Below are 8,832 nucleotides of genomic sequence, written 5' to 3' on the forward strand. Positions count from 1 at the left end.
ACCACCCTGGGTTAGACAATGGCGATATGCAAATCAGCACTGACCCTGTGCCCCATGGGAACAGTCCAGTCCGAACTACAAAAGCCATGTCCTTCCCAGAACGGAAACAAGCATCCGAGGACCGGCCCGGTTTTGAGGTAACACCTCTCATCAGCCCGGCTAGCTTGATTCCAGTGGTGTGGAGTGCCTGGGACTCACGTCTGAGCATCCCCAGTACACTTAGAGCGGTAATTGCAAACACAACACAACAACTGACTCCTGTATCTGGACCGCTCTCCATTGTGGTTGGACTTAACTTTTTGATTTGTCCTGGTCAAGTGCAACTAAATAGCCCCAGTGGAAGATATTTATTTCTAAGCAATGTATTTTGATTCATTGTTGTAAAATGGATAGTTTTCTAAACTACAATGAAGTATGTTTGTGGTGTTTTTACTGTGTTACTCTATATGTGCACAATACTTTACACATTGCCTCCTTATTTTGTCCTCACTGCTCTGTGCCACACTACCAGGTAAACTTTTAGCGCATACTACACTTACCCTTACTAGACTGGTGGTCCCTACTTGTGCAGGGTGCATACCTCTGCCAACTAGAGACCCCATTTCTAAAAGAAAACCACCCCAGTGATGATTTGGAAGAGCTTTGTCATCATTTTCCAAATCCATAAGGATATTTAGATAATGTTTACTATTGCACTTGCTTTGAAAGTTAATTTTGTGCTGTGGCACAATTGCGGTCAGATCTAGCTCCTCATTAGTAATCTTGTAAAAAATGTTCCTGACTTGTAATATTTTGAAACTATTTTCTTAAGGCAGAGCAATTTTTGTTCTGCAAAGGATCAAAGGAACAAAATGATTCATTGCAGCCGATATCTTCCAGCAATTATATACCAACTGCTTTTTCATATCTTACAAAAGTTGTTTCTAAGGACTTTGATGAGTAATTTTGAGTTCCATAAGGGTGTGTATTTGTTGTACAGTTTTTTCTCTTCATTTTTATATTTTTCAGACCAGAAATAAAGGCACATTTCTATCTACATATTTATTGTGTCCTGATGGTGACTTGCCACACTCTGATAAGGTTATCTGTGTACCCAGCAAACAAGGCCTGCCCATCAGTAGACCATGCCAGTGGGGTGCATTGAGGTGGTGCTGAAGCACAAAGTATTGATGGTGTTACCGCTATCTAGGCTATACAGGTGTTTACCCTCATTCAGATCCCACAGTATGGTTTTTCCATCCTCTCCGCCAAAGGCATAAAGCCAGCCAACAGGAGAGACAATAGACATGTTCAGGAAGACAGTGTGTTCAATGTGGGTGGTCTTCAGTTTGCAGTTAGCCAAGTTTCACACCTTGACCATCTTGTCCCAACCGCAGGACACACTAATTGGGTTACCCCTGTTTGGCAAAAAACAGACACAGGAAACCCACAGGGAGTGGCTCTCCTCCTGCATGGTGTACTTGCAAACTCATAGTGTGTTCCACAGCTTTATGGTCTTGTCAAAGGAGCTAGACACAATCTGACAGTTATCGGCAGAGAAGGCAACACTGAGAACATCACTGTTGTGGCCCACAAAGTGGCGTGTAGTGGTACCTATAGTAAGGTTCCACAACCTCAGAGAGCCATCCCAGGACCCCAAGAGTGAAAGCTGGTGGGATAACCTGGTCACTTATGAAGTGAGAGTACCCTCGAAGAGCACACTGAGGGATGCCATAGTTGGTCTCATCCCGGTTCACTTTCCACATGATTACACTTTTATCCCAGCTAGAACTCAAGATCATGTCGGGGAACTAGGGAGTGGGGGCGATTTGCATCACCCATCCATTGTGGCCCGTAGGGGCACCCCCAAAGGGTCATCTGCTGGACATGCCAGCAGCTGGCCAGGAGGTACGGTGTGTGGGGAGGATAGAGTCAGATGGAGCACAGGGAGTAGGCCAACAGCTCACTTCTCTCAGATGGATAGGCAAGCAAAGAGAAAAAAAATATGTTTAAATTTGTTATACTTTTTGATTTACACATCTTAACCCAGTTTGTTCCACAGTCTACAGGCATGTACCACAACATTTAAATCATATTTTGAAAGTTTTATTCTAGTAGCCTCACAAATAATGTTCATAATGTTCATAGGTATTAATGCTGCAACATAATAATAGTATTTAAAATTGGAAAATTCCTAACCACTTTTATCAGTTGGTAGCCTAATGAACTTGGGCCTTCAAGACTGTTAGTAACCCTAAACAAAAATGCTGCCTTAAACCAAGTTGTAGTTAATTCAGAAGGAATAGCCCTGAAATTATTTTAAAAAAGTGAGTATTGGCAATAGTGTAGTTTATTATGACATTGCACTGGCCTATAACTGTAAGTGTTACTCTCCATCTTAATCTTTAAAGGGTCATAGTTTATAAATATAATCTTTTTGCCCTGTGGCGATAGACTTATTTCTAAATATTTGGCTGAGTTGACTTCCCTAAAATCCAATGTTTCACAAAAAGGATTAGATAATGTTCGTGTTTGAAACTCTGTCTTCATCAACTATAGATGTAAGTTCTGTACTGTTCAAAAACAGATTAATTACTGCTTCCTGTGGGTTGCTAACTGGTGAGGAAAGCATCTGATAGCATTCATAAAGCAGCTGGACAATATTCTGGCTATCATATAATCATATAATATGTCTCCTTCATTATATATCATTGTAACAATATTTTTTCTCACTTTGGTATGCTTCAACTTAAGTGCCAATATTTTCCCTATAGTCTCTCCAAATTCACTGTCCTGAGATGTATAGATTGTATATGTTTTAGCAATTTCTTTTATGCCGTCCTTAAATATTAGCTTTAGTAACAATAATCTGTTACAAACATCTACAAACAGCACAGTAAAAGCCTAGCAAAACTACTACTCAAGTGACAGTAAACAAACAATGTATATCACAGTTGTGTTTCTCCTCCGAGGCCCATGAACCCTCACATTAATAAATTCGAAAAAATACAAACTAACTTGGGAAGCGCTATTAAATATCACAGAAATTGCCAATATCTTTTAATAACACACATCCAAATAATATGGAGCAGTCCATACAATTGTTGATTTTTCATTCAGTCCATTATGACACAGGAGCTAGTGGTGTTGGGTATAAAATGTTATTCTTCAAACATAGTTTTTCAGCCTGGCTAATTTGTTTCATACTTCCAAAGAGGAATTCATAAGAGCTATAAATAAACATACACACACACTGTTAAAACCACATAAAACAAAAAGATCATCATCACATATTATGCCTCTTCATCACACAATGTATCCTATCTCATTGTATAAAGCACAACAAATTGACTGAATTATCACTGACTCATCTTCATCACCGTATTACATGAAACAAGCATATCGAATTCACGTTTTATATCATATATATATCTCACAATCAATAACTACGCATTCAAGATACAATCACTTAAAATAAAAAAACACCTATGAATGCAGAGGATGTGAAGATCTAACTACATAATCCCAAAAAGGAAAATAAAATAAGCAAAATAAACATTCTTATATTCACATTACGTATACGTATGATGAAAAATGATTAGCTGTATACCTTCACTTTTATGTAAAAGTACTAAGACCTGTTTTTGTTGCAATGAACCCAAGGTTACTTCCAAAAATATAATTAACAAAAATCCAAATTTCCATCTATTAGGTATCGTTTACTCAATATTTCATTGGTGAGTAGATCCTGTAATAGACAGATCGAATCGCTAAGCTGTGTTCTTTCATTACATCTATATTCCTAACCATTCTAATTTATTCCTCCACAAAATAACACTCATTTTATAATTCAATATTTTTACCAACCATTCAAACTAAAAAACATCACCAATCCGTTTTATAGTTCACCAACCATGGTGAACTATCCACAGTTTCCACACAAGCACAAATAATGGAACAATTACTTAAAATCATAATTCACCCACACATCTCACACTACCACCCAGTACACTCATACAGTTGTATTTCCAACTCCATAAACATACTAGATACTCTTTAACCAATCTATCCTATCATTCTTTGCCACATATCAGTGACTATTATAAAATCAGCCATATTTCAAAACTACAATCACCACCTGAAATCAATCACCTTCCAAATCCAGTACCAATCCATGAAGTATCCCTTCTACATAAACATGAAAATGTGGGCATTGAAAATACCACCAAATGTAAACCAAACTCTCAGCAATCACACCTCTTCCCCATCTCTACAGCACGAATTACAGAACACTCACCAAAACCTAAATCCAAATCCAAACCAATCATTATCACTCATTTAGAAACAGTTTACCTGTTCCATTGAATGGTTTCCAACCAATATCCTGTAACTGGCACCTCAAGATCACCTAACATGGATCTCTATCTAAAACAGGTACCGCGTAATCTGAAGCAACTTCCTTGCTCTGTTAAAACCCTCACCAATCACATGTAACTGACATGAAAGTAACCTCTCCCTCCCTACCCTCCCCATCCTCCTGTGAATACATCTGCCTCGACATCATCAGCGAGGGCAAACCGATATGCTCTCTTCACTGCATTTACCACCCACCAGGGGACAACCTTACTTTCTCGCAACAAATCATGGATTTGATCACAACCAATTCAGGGCGACAACTCACTCAAATATACCTTGGTGACTTCAACCTCCAGTGGAACGATCATAATGACGCGGTGGTAAATAGTCTTAAAAACTTCCTCGACGCCCTTGACCTCACCCAAATATGCAACAGCCCGACCCATGAGAAGGGCTCTATCATCGACCTTATCATCTCCAAAGAGGACTCTATCCAACTTGATTCTATCCAACCCTGTGACTGGTCTGATCATCATATTGTCACATTCTTCATCAACGAAAAAGTCAAATTTAACACGGTTCAATCCGTCAAGACCAAAGTCTGGAAAAGAGACGTGAAAAAACTCAACCCAAACTCTCTACCCCCTAACAGCTGCAATCTTTTACTTCCTCCTATTGGCGTTACTGATGTCCAATCCTTGACGGATCCCTAGCTCAACGCTATGACCTCTATAGTCAATGAAGCTGCACCTATGCAGCTAAAAAGAGCATCCACAAAAATGTCCAATCCTTGGTACGACGGGAGTCTCAATGACGACAGACGGGCCATGCCAAAAATCGTCCGCGAAAGCTGTTTGAGCTAATCAGATCACAATCCAAGGAACAACCCCAACAACTCAGCAATGTGGGCGAAGCTCCCTCCTGTGAAGACTTCGCCTCTTTCTTTATCCAAAAAACAGACAACATAAGGAACGATCTCCTCATTGACGTAAGTCTCTACCCCAAACCCCTCTGCACAGCACCCACTGAACCAAAAAACAATGCTACATGGTCATCCTTTGTCACCTACTCGGAAGATGAAATTGGCAGACTGCTCAGCACCGTGAAACCAGCCAATCACCTCACGGACCCCCTTCCTGCCAACGCTGTCAAGGACCTTACCCCGTCACTCCTCCCACTCTGGACTAAAATTATCAACTGCTCACTTCAACAAGGGACCATCCCCGACTCCCTCAAAGTTGGACAAGTCACACCTCTACTAAAGAAACCTACAGCCGACCCCTCTGATCTAAATAATTACCGTCCCATTACCAATATTCCGACTCTTGCCAAATTGTTGGAAAAATGCCCACAAACTCAATTGACTAAACACATTAATCAGTTTGATCTACTCAACCCTCACCAATCAGGATTCAGAGCGGACCATAGTACAGAAACTGCTATGACTCACATAATTGACGACACCCTCCAAATCCTAGATCAAAATGATACCTGCCTCCTTATCCTTCTTGATCTCTCTTCTGCATTTGACACCATCAAACACGAGAACTTACTCGATCTATTAAAGACAAGAATGGGTATATCTGGAACTGTACTCAAGTGGTTCTCGTCCTTTCTACACAACAGATCGCAGAAATTCAAGAGTAACAACTTGATGTCTGCTCCAATACCGGTATCGCTAGGCGTCCCACAAGGATCCGCCCTATCCCCAACTTTGTTTAACCTAGTTATGGAACCTCTCACCACCTTGCTACAAGCATCCAATGTTCAGTTCCACATGTACGCCGATGACACCCAACTTTATCTCAAACTGCAATCACCCAAAGACATTATGCTCTTGAATTCAATGATTAGAAGCACCCAATCATGGCTGGCCGCTAATCATCTTAAACTCTATGCTCTTAAAACAGAGTTCCTCTTGATCTCACCTCCTGCGAAGATCACTACCACTACCACTCAAATCTGGCTTAAACACCTAACCGCACTCAATGTTCATCCCACCATCGTGGACTCAGCAAAATCGCTAGGCATAACACTTGATACCAATCTCAACATGCCGGAACACATCAACAAAGCAACTAAGGGGGCGAACTACCAGATCAATACATTAAGGAAACTCAAACCCTTCCTTCCAGCCAAAGATTTCCAAACTGCTGTACAAGCGCTAGTCATTCCTCGAATAGATTACGGCAGTATCGCCCTATGCGGTCTTCCCCTAACTACTACGGCGCCCTTAAGAGCTTCTCTAAACGCCGCAGCGAGACTCATCACCGGATCAAAAAAACACTCACACATTTCCCCTGACCTGAAAGCCCTGAACTGGCTGCCTTTTGAAGCCAGAATACATCTGAAAATCGCCTGCATGACGCACAAGGCTGTCCACCTGAGCTCACCCGGATACCTCGCCCAGAAGCTGACGATTTCTGGAGGCTCCAGAAACACCAGAGGCACAAACAATCTCTTGCTAAAGCCCCAAAGATTCCGCAAGGAAAAAACGTACAAATGCTCTTTCTCGGGAATGGCACCCAGGATCTGGAACTCACTCCCCCCTGAAATAAGGCTCATCTCCTCTACCATACTTTTTAAGAGAGAAGTAAAAGCTATCCTCATGGCTAAATACACTTGAATCATTACTGGGGATGTTATTTACAGACGCTGTACCACACAGTTCCACTGATTTTTTTTTGCATTCTGTATTTACTCGTGTTATTGACCTGCCTATGGGTTTACGCTATCAATTATTTGTACTTGTATCATTATTGATGTATCTGGCTGACTATGCTCCCACATGTACCTCTCCCACCCCAATTGTCATTTATTGACACGTTGTTCTTTTCGGCTGTGTAGCGCTCTGATATCTGCAAAGATCTTGTTCGCGCTATATAAAACTTTCAAAATAAATAAATAAATAAATCTCAAATCCACCTATAACCATATCCCACAATGAACATGGGGAGATGAAAAATTAGTCCAAAATAGTTTTTTATGAGGCTGGCAGAAAAAAAGAATAGCCAGGATCTCTACTCTAGCGTTTTCCCAAGCATCAGCATGGCTGTGCATCTGTATAAGCCTCCTAATTGAGTCTAAAATCTTGGATTTATGAATAGCATGTACCCTGATTAAGTTGTTAGTAATATAACAGTTGAAGTCTCCACATAAAACTAGCAGTGTGGGCCGTTGATCTAGCTCCAGGTTTAAAGTATCATAAACCCCAAGAGCATCCACATTTGAATCATGTATTCAGTAAAGAACGAAATCTGTAATCAAATCAGACATTTCACTACTACCCACTTCCACAAATGGTCATATTAGTCTTTTGTGAATTGCAGAAAGTTGACTTAGCTAGAATTGTGCCCCCCAGTTCGAGGGTGGTTATGTTATTATTGCTTAGCCCTAAAGAACCAATATTGTTCAGATTTATATAGGCAATATATGTCTTCTGAATACATAACAATTCTGGCTTAAACGTATTAGATGCTCACTTTAGCATCAGCCTTTTTTGTTTGTAATTTAACAACATATTTTAACTGAGATGATTCCTAACAATTTTTCACATATTTCTCCTCGTTATGCCTCACATGGTGAGGCGTAAGATTTTGATGCATTCTCAGCTTTACAAGTCCTTGTAAATATGTGGATGCGTAAAAAAATGGGACTTGCGTGGGAACACCCATCGCAGCTCCCATGGAATGCCTCCCTTGAACAGACTAAGGCAACGCAGCAATTGGCACTGCATTACATTACTCCATATTTGTGAAGCCTTTCAAAGCCACATAAAGTGGCTTTGCATGGCTTTATAAATATGACTTGGGGCTTTCCGTCATGCATGTATCACATTGCATGGTGCAAACATGACGCAAAGTACGAGAAAAAATGGCCTGAACCATATATGTTGACTGTCGGACCGCCATTTATATGACTCTGCCCATCGAGACTTCAACCTCTTTCCACTGCCAAATCCCGAGCCCAATGTGTGGGATCTGGGAGAAATTTCTCAATCTTCAGCACTGTTTCTCTATTACAATAGTTAATATATCTTGGTCCTCGAATTCAAGAATAAGAGAGATCGACATAAAGTTGAAAACCAATCAAACCAATACTTTCAGAGGGCAGCATTTCTGATTATGCTCTTTTGAGAAAAAAGACGGGCATTTGACAATTGACGTGCTTGCTCTGAGCGATGGTGTTTTTGTACACTCGGATATACTCAGAGATGCTTCCCTTTTTGTTCTTCTTCGCTACCAGAAGTGAACCGTGAAACATGTTTAGGCACGTTGATAACTTCAGCCATTTCAGAAAAAAACGGGCATATTTTACGATAATAAACTTGTAGTGTCATTTGTAGATTATGTCCTAAAACGTTGTTTTTCACGCATGCTGTTGGCTCGCCACTGTCTAGGGAATTGCTGTATTTTTCTTCTTCATTCTTGTAAGATTGTTGTCTTCATTTACATCACCGATCTCTTATCTCACACATTCATCTTCATCTATAAACAA

General features: G+C 40.4%; 1 pseudogene; it reads right to left on the minus strand.

Moving 5' to 3' along the window:
• Window positions 1–1,041: 1,041 nt before the first annotated feature.
• LOC144827684 (small ribosomal subunit protein RACK1 pseudogene) lies at window positions 1,042–1,826 on the minus strand (annotated as a pseudogene).
• Between the last annotated feature and the right edge of the window lie 7,006 nt (window positions 1,827–8,832).

Source organism: Lissotriton helveticus, chromosome 4_1, assembly GCF_964261635.1.
Source record: "Lissotriton helveticus chromosome 4_1, aLisHel1.1, whole genome shotgun sequence".
Classification (NCBI taxonomy): domain Eukaryota; kingdom Metazoa; phylum Chordata; class Amphibia; order Caudata; family Salamandridae; genus Lissotriton; species Lissotriton helveticus.